The 13964-nt window shown below is 40.9% G+C and overlaps 1 protein-coding gene across 2 annotated transcripts in view; it reads left to right on the top strand.

The window, feature by feature from the left end:
• The window catches only part of RARB (retinoic acid receptor beta), a 325201-nt gene that overhangs the window by 181345 nt on the left and 129892 nt on the right, over positions 1–13964 (top strand). The window lies entirely within an intron of this gene.

The raw sequence follows: 13964 nt of genomic DNA, 5'->3' as shown, positions 1-13964 counted from the left end.
GTTGAGCATATGCTCTTTCTTCAAAGAAAAAGGAATATTATTTATTTGTGCAGCTACAAGAGGGCTGGTTTTCCTATGTAAACAGTCACCTGATTTTGTTTGTCATACAGTCCACTAAATCTTTTATTCCTGTGTTTGAAAAGAAAAGTTTTGCTGTGTGATGACAAAGGATTTCAGCACAGAGTTCCAATACTGCTGCCCTCAGCGTGCTGTTGCGTGGTAAATATTACAGGTTTAATCCATCTCATGCTGCCAGCAGTTTGGTTTGGGGTAAACACTTTCCTAAGGGACTAATTAATGGGGGAAAAAAAAAACCAAACACCTTTTGCAGCCCTGTTTGGTTCAGTGGACAGCTAAATGTTGTAGGCATCACCACTGCTTCAAAGGGCAATGCTGACCTTGATGGCTGCCTTTTGCATTTAGGAAGAGGTTGTCTAGTTAGTACGGTGGCTCACCTCACTGGACCTTCAGTGGCTCTTGAGAAAGAGATGCAGATTTAGAAATGTCTGAGTAGCAAAACTGGTCTGAATCCATATAAATGGATGTGTAGAGAACTTAGAGAGAGGTGTCACTTGCCCTGCTGTTTATAGTAGTCCTGCGCTAATTTAATGTGGAGTGTCTTTGGTGATTTGGACCATATTCTCTTTTCTGTCTGGGGTTGATTTTGAACTTTTTCCTTTGAAACCTGTTTTGCACTGAGTTTCTCCAGACAGTTTGATTGTTTGGGAGTTAGTGAGCTTTTTTGAATGATGGGAATTCAAGGGATATCAGTTCACATGTCAGAAGAGCTTTTGCAGGATGGTGTGTTAAGCCCTTGAATGTAAAGAGTTGTTGTGCCACCCATCTTTTTCAGGGGAGACTTCCAGGTGTTTTGACCATACTGTGATACAGTTTAGTCACATTTTGTTGCTGATGGAGGGAAGTAATCTTCATTGCAAGAGCGCAGTGGTTGGTATTGCTGATGTCTTATGCCAGTCTTTATTGAAAAGACAGCAGGTTGTCTGTCCGATGGTACACCTACTACATGTATGGCAGAGTGACAGAGTCATTGTATTGACTGAAAGGCCACTCAAGATCTAATGAAGCAACAATACTTCTTAATAAAATCTTCTTAGTAAATACTTCCCAGATGTAGAGACTTATTATCAATCAGTGGCAATAAAAATAGCACATAAAAGGGAAAGCAATTCAGCATGGCAATCTGTCCTATTAAGGTTCCTGGGATTGCAGTGTCATGGACTTTATTGAGAAGTTTGAATGTGGGCTGATGACGGTTTGTGCTTGTGTGGTACAGGGCTGACTTCACATTCCAGCTTGCTTTTTCTCCTTTCTCTGTGCTTATCATCCCAGGATGTGGTCATAGAATCCTTATGGTTGGAAAAGACCTTTAAGATTGTCATGTCCAACCACTCACACTGCCAAGCCCATCACTAAACTAAACCAGATCCCTCAGCAACCCTCTGATATGAAAGATTAGTGATGTTTAGTCAGACAGCAGAAAGGATATCTCACAGTATAGGATAACACCTTTTGGAAAAAAGATTAATTTCACCTTCATCTGGTTAAGTTCTATAAAACTTTTATTTGAATGGTGCGTGGAGTTTTTATGAACTGTCCCTGAGCGTCTATTAAAAAATGTCATTACCATCTATTCAGCACAATTAAGGAAGAAGCTTTCTCAGAAAATTTTAAAAACGTACTGTTCAGTGATTGTAAGGCCACAGCAGTTCCAGTTTAAAATGCAACCAATAAAGTGATGGATGGAGGGGGGATGATGACATGTCTTTTCATTTAGATTGATTGAAGAAAATTGCTATATAAAATCTCCATTGGGGTAGGCATTGGAACAGGGGCTGCTATAGAGCTGAAGAAAACAGGTAATTTTGAAGGGGAGATTGTAGAAAATCTGTAAGCTGAAGACATGATAGCTACATTTCAGCCTGAGAGAATGAGACTGAACTGCAAAAACCTTGAAGTTCACTTTTGGTCTCTCTTTGTCACATGCTGAGATTTTGTAAAGCTGTAGTTTGCAACTGTGATTGTGTTTGGAGACAGACTGCAATTCAGAGTAATGTTTAGTAAATATTCCTTGTAGTGTTTGCTCCAACAATCACTGTAAAGCTGGGAGTGTGATACCAGACAGATATGACAAGGTTCAGTTGTGATTTATTTTCTTTATATGATCTAGGAGTAGCTAAAATAAAAATCCATTACTAAATTAACAATGAAGCAAAGACTTACATACTTAGAGCATTTTGCTCCTAAGGTTCCCATAGTTTATTCATTCAGCCAAATGTCGGAAAATCTGTAACACAGACTTCAAGCCTGTTCTGTACTGAACATGCAAGTAATCCATTGTCATTGCTATTATGGTTTCTAGTAGTTCAGTTGATCACCTTTTTTTTTTAAATATACAAATTACTGTAGATAAAATAGAAAACTTTTTTTTAGTAAATTCCCTATCCTGAAGTAAATTTTTGAAGGCTACTTTTGAAGTTTGCATATACATGTTTTTCATCTTCCTTTTTTGTTGTGTTTATTATAGCAAGAGTTATTTCTAATCTGTTACTGCAACTGGCTTTGAAATACATTTGTATTTCTAGTAGTTGCATTGTTGTAACCATGATTCTCTACAGAAAAAGTGAGATCAGGTTTGTACAGTTTTTTTTTAATTGTACGATCGTGGATGCAGAAAGCTTGAAGAAAAGCTTGCTATCATAAGTATATGAGTATATCTCCAAAGCAGCACGTTTTCAGCTGAAACATATCAAGTATGCTTTCTTGGACAAGAGTAACTGCTCTGCTTGCAAGAAAAATGGTTGGTTTCTTTGTACTTGAGTAGGAATCACTCTATGTGTGTTAATTTTAAGGAGACAGCAAGTAGAAAGCACTTCGTTCACTGTGTTGAAAAGTCAACTGGCACAACCAGACATAGCTGAAAATATTTGCCATTTAAAAGGCTTGTGACAGTAAGTAGACCGCAGCAATGAGCTGAACATAACAGCTGTGTGTGTGGGCAAGGAAGAAGAAGATAAGATGTTAAAGCTTAGAACGACGCAGTGGATGTTTACATCAGGAGAGATCTCAGCGTATCAGTGGCTGTATTTGCAGACTTCGTGCGTGTTCTTCTCAGCACATCTATGGTATAAGGTGGTTGCAGCATTAGCCACTTTAGAGACCTGGTATTTGGACATCAGTTTTGAAGTATGGCTTCATGGGCTCCATGCACCAATGCATTTATTTGTCCAGGACGACAGAATATTGATGCCTAAAGCAGATTATAATAGGTGTGCAGGGCTTACGTGGCAGTGGCTTGTCAGTGGTTTCTGCCATGATCTGGCCTGGCCAAGCCTCACACCTTCATAAAGTGTTTGCTCCTCTGGCCTCATTCCACAGCTCTACTTTTTTTTTTTTAAGTCCACTGCTCTGTTATCTGCAGGCCTTGTGGAAACCTCTTCTTCCTTCTTGTCCCTCTTAAAGTCCCCAATGGGAGGAGGTGTAGGCTTAGTGTGTTGAGCAGAGGTTAGAGGACCACACATTGTCCTTCCTCTGATCTCAGAGGGCTTGATCAGAAAACTGAACCCATGCTAGGGTGCAGCACCATATGGGAGATCCCCATTGTCCTACAGCTGAGGGCAGCTGGGGCTGCTCAGAGCCAGAGCTGAGCCAGAGCTTTGTGTGCAGTGATAAAAGTCTTGCCACTTGTGAAGCAGACACAGGTAAAATCTGAATTCTGCTCTGACTTTAAAATAACACAAATAATTTTAAAATATGCAGATAAATTGTGTCATTAGAAGTTAATTAGAGAAATGTGGGTAATATTATACCCACAGCTCCGGATGCTAAGTGATACTAAAGCAGCTGTTTCACTCAGGGGACACACAGAAGAAGGCTAAGAACTGATTAGTTAAGGAGAAATAACAGTAAGTTTGGCATAAATTGCTACCAAAAATAAATTTGTTGCAAATGTTTATTTTGCTTGATTGCCTTTGATACGTGAGTACTTGTTAGGCAAGGGAGAAGGAATTGTTAGCAAGGAATTAGGCAAGTAACATGGGGAGGGAATTAGCGTCTGTTAGATCCCAGTCCTAATGGCTCCAGCTCCCTTTTGGTAGAAGCCTTTGCCCCACATCTGGATGCCAATTCTGTCTCCTGTTTTTCATTAGTGCTCCAGCATAAGTTGCTAGAAAGAATGAGTGTCCATAATGCATCCTCTGCCCTCCTTGGGCTGGAGCAGGGTTTAATCTAAACTCAAAAACTACTTAGAACTGTCTGAAATGCCTTTCTCTTTTTTTCCTTTTAATTTTCTCTTGTCTTTGAGCAATCTGTCTTTTGAGAGATGTGCTGTGCAAAGGGAAAACTGAAAGGCAGGCAGCTAGCAAGCATGCAGGGAAAGTCAGTGCAAGTAGAGGCGCAACGTATGAGGTGCTGCGTTCATTTTCCCCTGTTTTTGCAGTGCCTGGCCAGGCCTGCCCTGTGTGAGAGACGGATTTGTTGACTCTGCAGCATGGGAAAGAGCCGACAACAGATTTACTACGGAGATGACTTAGCAGCCCCCTCCAAGTGTTATGAAAAGAGTTTAAAATGTTTATATTGGCCCCTCCGATGTACAATAAATTGTTATCCGAAACAATTGAGAATAAAGAAGGGAAAAGTCATAATTGACTCTCAGGAAATGCAGGGGCTGTTTCGGCGCGCAGGAGCGGGAGGGCGTTGGGTTTCATTGACTTGGTCTGGCTGGAAAGCAGCCTGCCCCACAGGAAGGCCGCGCATTCCTGTCCTCTCGGTGAACCTGCCTGAAAGGAATACAGGAGTTATTGGGTAATCAAGGCTTGTCAGCACCTTGGTTATGCAGCGTGGTTCAATCCGATAATGTGAATGGAACCTGTAATAGTGCTGATGAAAAGCACGCCGGTTTGAAAGGGGCCTTGAATGATTTTTTTGTTCATTTTCTGTTTACATGTAACGTATTATTGATGTCGTTGCCTTCTAATGTGCCTGCTTGTTTCATAGAAAAACTGGGAATTATTCATTATTTTTAAAGAAGAGTGAGAGAGAAAGAGGAGAGAAAGGAGGAGTGAAAGAAAGAACCCTGTTACGTGAAGAAAATTGCATTCGAATGCTGCGACTGAAACATATTGATTTTCTGGCACAGACTTTTTAGATTAAAAATGCCAATACTAAATCCCTTCATGACCTATAGTTCATATGAAGTTCACATGTCATTTACTATTATTCTGGAAAAAGCGGAGTCTTTAATGAAAACATAGTTTGAAGGAATGTCCTGCCATCCCAGCATTTGCATGCGATTGTAATAAGACTTGATTAAGAGCTAGACATGCTACCAAGGCAGAGGTTTATGGTATATTTTGTAAATTAAAGTCCATTTATCTTTTTTAATTGCTTGCTTGCCTTTACCCTCATCTCAAGCTTTATATCTCCTTTCTTTTCCTTTGTTTTTCTTTATTTTGCTCATTCTTTATGTTACAATAGAAGGCCAAAGAAACTCATTTTACCTACTGCTAAGCACAAGGATCTTGCTTCAGATTTTATGGCATTCAGGGGATCAATGAGTCAAAATGCTATTTTGATCTGCGCTACATCAAATATTTCTTGTATAAATTCAAGATGACCCTGACTTCTCCAACCATTTTTACCCCTTCTTAATAAAGACTTTAAGATACTAACGTCGTGCTAGTACAGATCAGAAAATTTAAGGCCAAATTCCTAGCTCAGGTGATTTTAAACTACTGGCTATTTTGTGCTGCCAGCATGGCTAAACTTGGGTTTCTTTCCAGAGAACCTTCATGTTTGAGAGGAGGACACATGTCAATCGGAAGCTGCAGTGTATCTGCTGGCTTCAGCAAGATTGTGCAAGGCTTGCATTCATCTTGCTGTGCTGCCCCAGCATTTTGGGTCACTCGGACTGGTTCACATTATACTTGGTGTTTGCTTCTGGATGGGAAGGCTCCTATGCAGAGGGACTCTTTCTTATGCATTTTATTATCCTGAAACCACACAACCCTGTATCGCCTGTGGCTGTAGTCACTCAAATGAACATAGGAGGATGTACTTATTATCGTGGCTTCAGTGTGGTATAGGTCTGACTTGGGAAAGCAATCAAAGCCTTCCTTATTTAAAAGGGGGTAGAGGAAATCTGTGTGATAACCGTATTTACTTTTCCACAGGTCTGTTTGCCAGCCGGACTGGCAGGAAGTGTCTGTTGGAATTCAACCGGCAGCCTACTTCAACTGGGGAGGAGGCAGGGAGGGCCTCAGCGCCCTGGGCGCTGGCAGGAGGCGTCCTCAGGGAGACCTGCCTCACTCATCATGGCGGCCAGAGTCCCTGTGAGGCCTGCCGGGAAGGGAACGATGGCCTCTGTGCTGTGGATAATTCACTCAAGCCAGGAAGCCTTCTCCCCGTGCAGGGAAGGGGCGGCACCCAGATACCTTGACTGTTGGCAGGGCTGTTGAGGCACTGCCAACTTCCAGGCCTTACTTTTGAGAGAACTGAAGAGTTTCTTTTCTCTGCTTTGAAATATTTTATGTCTTATGCATAAACAAGATTAGTACTTGCCATTAGTGAGCACTCTGTCTCACTAAACAGTCTGCTATATTTTTATGCAGTTAAAACTGGGAGCTCTTTCCTGGTACTAGCTATGCTGTACTGCCTCGAGGATAAGCACACCTTTGCACGCCTCTGTGGGCAGGCTCTGCTCCTGTTTGCAGCCAGCATTATGCCAGAGATTTGTGGCAGCAGTGGGATGGTGCCTGCATGGCACGAGGTACAGTTGGTGGGGCATGAGGCTGGCCCTTACTGGGAGGCACACTCTTGTCTAGCTTGGTGTGGTGGCCACCGGGTACCTGAGCTGTCCTGACCCCAATCAGCGTTGACAAACCTCGTGCCTGAGTACAACACACACTTTGCCTTTGGTCAGAGCATGTCATATGACTTGGTTTTGTCATTGTTTCTTTCCGTCTTCTCTCTTTGTTCTATTGGAGAGTCAGGAAAGCCCCAGACTCAGTGGGAGAGCCCCTCTTGATGAGTTTGTGCTCTGTGAATGTATCTATTAAGACAGCAAGGTTTTTGTTATCAGGAGCCTTCAGTAGCTGCCATAACTATCATGCGATCAGAGGTCCTTAGTGTGCACAGCTCTGCATTTTAATACTGTACTTCAGAAAAATTATTTTCCTTTGAATATGTCAAGTACAGGTGGCTCGCTGGCTGTAGTGCTGTTGGAGTGGCAGAGCACATCCCAGGTCATGAAGTGAGAAGGAATTGAGGTTCAGCTGCAGCTTGCCTCTGAGACTCTGTCCTGCTTCAGACAAAAATCTACAGTGACTTGGTTAGATACACACCTCTTGTTTCTCTTTTCTGTTCCTATATCACACATGTGGGTGAATGTGAGAGAGTCGTAGGGAGCAATGCAAGGCCAAAGCAGGCTGAGAGAGTGTCAGTCTTTCTCAGCTGCCTGTTACAGAGTTCTGCTGGACACCCGCAGTGTAGGGTTATCTCAGGGGTTTGAATTCTTCTCATGAGATATACAGAGTTTGAATGCTTGTTTATCAAAAAGAAAGTTATTTGTTCAACAATGGATGCTGTACAAAATATTTACTTTCTCTTCCAAAACACACAGAACTGGGTGCATTGTTCCTTTCTTGGTGGCACCACAGCAGCTCTCCTTGGTCAGAGACTCCGGAATAAAAACAAACAGGTCATGTGAAGCATCTCTCATCTGATAGGAATTACACTTAAACCAGAGCTAAGGTTTCTTGCATTCAGCACACCCCTCACTGATATGGCTCTTGTGCTACTAGGTAAAACATGGACACATCACTGAAAAACAAGCTTCTGCCTTTTGTTGGTTCAGATGCACGTATTTGCCTGAATAATGATTTTGAGCCAAAGCAAAATTTCATTTTGAATTTTTAATGAACAACCTGGACCTTTTCACTTGCTTATGTAAAGTTTTATGAAAAGGACTAGGACAGCAGCTGGAGACTGAAGTCTCTAGGTGCAGGGCAGGCAGCAGCAGTGCACCTTGGACAGTGCTGGTTTGCTTGCTGGCTTCCAGCTGGACCTGCACTGTTACTTCTAGAAACCACTCAAGGAGCCGTATTCAACATCCAGCCTTAATATTTGACCTGCATGGGAGGAAAAAAATAAGGCACTAAGGAAGTAAAGAAAGTGATGTAAACAGACATCTAGATAAAGCTCAGAAGAATTAGAAGAAAGAACATCCAGTGTACATATGTGCAGAACCACCTAATATGATCCTCAGGAAATTAATTAAGAAACATCACCGATGTAGGTAATAGAGACTTAATAGCAATAGGTAAGAGCAACTATTCTGGTGGCAGTGAGTATTTAGTTCTTAAGTGTAATTTCTGTTCCCAGGAAGGGAAAAAAAAAAAGGCAATAAACCCAGTAAAATATCTCAGGAATAACAGAATTTATGTAGGGAACAACATGGATGTGCAAATACAAAGCAGCATAAATGAAATTTGGGAGTGGTGAACATCAGTTCTTTATGCAGATAATGCCTGATGGCCCTTGGTGCCCTTTCTCCTCCACACCGAGCTGGCAGCAGACGTCCCAATGGTATGAAGCGCAGGGTTCTCCCTGTAAAAAAAAAAAAAAATCATTGCTTGCCTTAGCATGTGGTTGTTTTTAATACTTGGCAGAGCACTAATTCTGAAAAATGCTCAACTGCTCACAAATGTTTCAGATTTTTTTTCTTGGTCTAGGGCCAGAAAGTTACCAGTGGCCTTTAAGACTATGCAGAGACATTGTGTCTGGAGGAGACAAACAGGCTTTCCCCTTCATTGTTGGTGAGCCTGAAACTGAAATAGTACCAGAAAGATCTGGTCACATTACAGAAAAAAATGCTTTAAAAGTCTTTCAAATAGTTGGAGAGATTCTGAAGAACATTGAAGTGATCCAAACAGGTTAATCAGAGAGCTAGCTTGGAAAAAGTTATTTTAAAATGTAAGAAAGATGTAAACACTGGGAAGATAAAGAAAATTTTCATGTAATGTGAAGATAATATAACCAGTAGTGATGGAATAATTATATTTTAATAGACACTGGTTTATAACATCCCTTCCCCTATAGCAAGAGCATCTGAAGTATAGAGAGCAGGTTCTGCTTTTCCTCCCTTGTGTGTTTATTCCAGGACAGTTATGATCGTCCCTAAATTTTATTTAAAGTTCACAGCAGCCTATGCAGCTAGTGCAGTTTTAGGTTAAGCATATTTTATCCATAATTGCTATATTTGGTTCTCAAGTTATTATTGCAGTCCTTGGGGTACATTTAAATCCACCTTATTGTAATAGATTATGGAATATAGTGGCTAATGTGTCTAATGTAAAATAAATGACTATAATGATTTATGATCCAGCACTTCACTTTTATTGAACATAAGGATCATTGTACTAAAATGGATGGTGTATTGCTGGTTTAGCATAAAATACTGAATAACATATTCAAGGAAATGAATGGATTGGCCAGTTCATAATATTCTGCCCCTTCATCTGAGAGGTCTTTAATAAGCAAGAGTGTCATTACACTTGAAAATGTATGTGTAGGTAATCCATTATCTAGAACAATGACAGTGATTGGATGAAGCTCTTATTAAAGAAGGGCTGTCCTTACAGGGAAATACAGAGCACTTCCCTGCCTGTGGGCAGGCAGCTGTGCTTGTGTCTGTGTGGTTTTGGTTTTGTTACAGCAGTTAAAGGACATTGTTTGGTATCGTTGCATTTTGAAGTATCGCTATATTTGAAGGTAATTTTGGCAAGGTAGGTATAGAGTAGTTTTAGAAGTGCGAAGCGCTGTCACTAGGCCTGTGATTTGCATAGGTTCGTACTGAAGTGCATGTTTACTGATCCTTATTACTATAAGATACCTATAAGATACATATAATATGTATAATATAATAAATACTTATATAATATAGGTATATATAATATGTACCTATAAGATACATTTTTCAGGTCTTTGTTTTTATCTCATTTGAAGGCTGATATCAATTCCACCTTTGCATGCATCTCGCTCCTGTTTACATTGAGGTTTAGTAGTGTAGTCTCCTACTAAATGTCAAGAAGATTGATGAAAGGCATAAGGAGCAATACTTTGGGTGGTATTATTGGTAGTGAGTGTTTGGCTTGCCTCTGTGTCACCAGTGACACTCTTTTTTGGACAGCACAACTAGCAGTGTCCTGACTTAAACCCTTGACTTCCTGGGGATTAGCCTCAACTCTTTGACCTCAAAAAAGAAGCAGCTTTTATTATAGTCAAGAGTTGAATTTAATAGGAGTCATAATGTGGACAGAATACTTCAAATTTTAGCCGATTAAAGCACATCTCTAAAAACAATGAAACAAAACTAAAAATATGAAAAAAATATCAAGCAAAGATGCTGTATTAAAAATACACACTCAAAGGAAACTGTTAAGAGAACACTGATGATTTTACATCTACGTGTTTTCACAGGGAAGACAAGACATATTAGTACAGTCAGAATAGAGACAGCAGGGTATAAGAGACTACAGTCCAGCAGTTTGTTTATAATAATTTGTACTAAAACTCATGTTTTGTTATGTGTTGGAAAAAGGAAAAAAACTGGACATTTTTGGATATTAGCCATTTTCTGAAATAATGCTTGGATAAAGCTGAAGGCAAGAAACTGTTAAGAAGATGTGTATACATTCATTATATCCATTGAAAAAATGAACGAAGAACTCCTCTTGATATATTTACAGCTTAAAATATTATAATAAGCACGATCCAAGTACAATAGTTACGTTACAGCACTTGCAGACAAATCATCTCCCCATTTAAACAAGATTGCACCAGCAATTTGAGTGGGAAGGAGTTTGATGCTATTTTGCGATCTGTTACTGGCTTTTCCTGTCAGTGAGCACATCCTTTGGCAAATGTGTGGGGAGACTTTTAAAACAATTCAAAATTATTTTGGCAAAGCTAAAACCCCTACAGTTGCAAAAACACATATTCAAAATTTTTATGTATCCAAAAAAGTTCCGGCTGGCTTTGACATGTAACTGGATACTGTTTTATAGCTGAGCCATTTCAGATTTCCCATTTCTTACATCTCAGTTTTGTAAGTAGATCACTCATACCAGCACATTCAAAAAATCCTAAACCAACTGCAGTTGTGCCTCCAATGGAAGTACAGATTGTATCATTAGCTGTGGTGGGCTGCTCTCCTGCCTTGATGCAGGAGGCTTTGAAGGACATGACTGTCTAACCTTTTGGGCTTGTAATTATTCTTATGGTTTTAGTGATAACAAAGATAGAAGTGATGCTACTTTTTACTGAAGCCTGCCATCAACATTTCCTTCCTGCCGTAAATGTAAAAGATTGTAAGGTGTATGATTCGAACAAAAATAGTTGGAGAGCATGTTGAGTCCTTGTTGACTCTGAACTTGAGGTCTTCTCAAGTACCAGATCAGTATGATAACATGTGGGGCTCTGTTTTAGTGGCCTAGATAGGCTTGAGTAGTATAAGTACTTAAGTACTAACTAAACTAGTAGTACCTAACAGCTCTTCAGGCTAAGCATATTGGAGCAGGATTCTGAGCATAGTTGTGTCACATGAGGTACCTCACTCACCGACCTCACAGTCTGACACAGCTGCTGTTACCACACGGTGACATCCACAACATGGTGATTGAGGCCACATCAGCAGGAGACAGGACACTGCCCAGAGCTGCTGCCACAATGGCTATGCTTCTACTCCTTCCTGAGATGAAGCTCGTGAGCACAAGCGAGGTGGCAGTGGTGGGATGTGGCTGACTGCAGTGACAGTAGGACCTGACCACAAACTCCAGCTCATCTCCTTTTCCCTCTATATTTGGGAAGAGACCAGTCTCCTGGTGAGGGTGCAGATGTGCTTTAGCACATACCCCACACACACACATCCCTACAGCACTCTGCCCGTTGCCAGGACCCATTGTGTAGAGAAATAACTCAGGCTCTGAAGCTGAATTATTAATCTCCCTGTGCCTGAAAGCCCTTTGAATCTTTCCTCTGCCTTGGACATCTGGTTTTCACATTATGGTTACTTCAGCCCATAAGCTTCCACAGGAATTTTAAATAAAATATCACTACTAACCAGCTCTGTAGGGGAAAGCAATGGCTTTGCTCACAAATAGGCACATTGTTGAGGATGGGGAAAAAGGGGTTTCTTTCATTCACGCTGGGTTACATCACTGAGCGCCAGCCAAGTGACGGAGAATAGTGAGAGCTGTTAGAGGAACAAGTTTATGCGCTGCAAAGGCAGGAAATGTCATTGCTAATGGTGCGCAGCTGATGTATATTCAGGGCTTGGCTGTAGCATTGCTACAGGAGTAGGAGATGGGCCAAGTGATGCCCTATGAGCTGTGGGCATCACACTGCTGGAAAGTTGGGAGTAGCACTCAGGCATGGCGTACAGGTCTTGATAAGAAAAAAAAAGAACCTTTGACTCATCTCTGAAAAGGCAAACAGAGCTCTGGTTTTCTGTCACCTAGTTTTAGACATCTTTAAAGCTTATACTCTAACTTGTTACTATTAGTCCTATTTATAAGCAGTGAGCAGGCACTTCTAAGGTGCTTGATCTACCTTAGGTTCCTGTCTAGGCAGGATGGTTCTGAGGTGTCCTTACAAATACCTGCTTGATGTAAAAAACCCCTTTGATTGTCTAGCTGCATGGCTGCGTTGCTGACCTGAGCTCAGCTTGTCAAAGTCCAAAGACCACTCCTCCCTTTCTACTATCAGTAGAGGCAATTGCTGATGCTATAATTTAAGTAACCAATCAATATCAACAAGATTTTGTAAGTTACAGACAGAAATTTCCTAAATCTTTCCACTGGACATTTACTATGTCCAGAGGTTTTTACTATTTGCAGAGATTTCCTCTCAATCAATCAGTGCATGTCTCACCATGTTCAGATGAGGCAAATAAAACCAATGTAACGTAGCATACATAGTTAAAAATCTCTCACAGGTTCACAGTGCAAATGAGAGCATCATCACTCAGTTTTACTTCCCTTTTCTGTGTGGCCTTATTTGAGGCTGATGGTGTTCACCTTTATTTACAAATGTAAAACCCAGCCAGATCTTTTCCAGGCTGTGAAGCCCAGTGTGTAGCTGGAGTTAAACAGTTTCACATTCCTGAAGAATGTTTTCACAGTGGAATCTGCTCTGTGTGAATTTCAGGAGTTTATTTTTTCAGGATGAACTCCTTGGGGCATATTTTTTTGTTTGCTTGTTTTATTTAAAGAGGAGATGATATGCCACAAAAATACCTACTGTAGTAACTAATACCATTGTTATTAAAGCTTGATTGAGAAATTCAGGTTAAAAAGTCTATCAGCTGTTGAGGAGGGACAATCACAAACATTTTCTCCTTCTCATGTCCGCTTGCTATGGTAGGCCCACAGGCTGTCCCCTGTGCCAGTTGCTGTCAGGCATTTCCTGTAGGTGTGTCCTGGTGAATGCAGAGCAGAGAAGCCAGGAGCAATAGTGCTGCATGAGCTAAGTGGCAGTGGCCACGCGGCAGTTCAGGCAGACTGAAGAGTGTGCTGCTTTTTTACCTTGTGTGCTGAGGCTAGTAGTTGAGATAGAATAATTTCAACCAAGGTTAATAATTTTTCCCCTGTTCTAGTATTGCTTTTGGGTTCTCTTGAAAATCTATATGTACTGGGGACAAAACCCATTGACACCACCTGCTAGAAGAAAAGCCCAGGGTGCATCTCTGACTTGTTACAGGGGCTCTGCCAGGGAAGGAGCTCTGGGTCACTCAGGTTCCTGAAATCTGTTTTCCAAACACATTTTATTTAAGATTTTTAAATAGGACAAGAAGGACTAAATTAAGCTAAGTAACAATTTTGTTGATTTTCTGGCAACGAGGCCAAGGAAACAGAGTGGTCTGTACTATTTATTCCATCATACAACATTAG

This window comes from Colius striatus, chromosome 5 (assembly GCF_028858725.1).
Source record: "Colius striatus isolate bColStr4 chromosome 5, bColStr4.1.hap1, whole genome shotgun sequence".
NCBI classification, from domain to species: domain Eukaryota; kingdom Metazoa; phylum Chordata; class Aves; order Coliiformes; family Coliidae; genus Colius; species Colius striatus.
The sequence above is the reverse complement of the archived record's forward strand: the minus strand, read 5'-3'. Positions and strand labels throughout refer to the sequence as shown.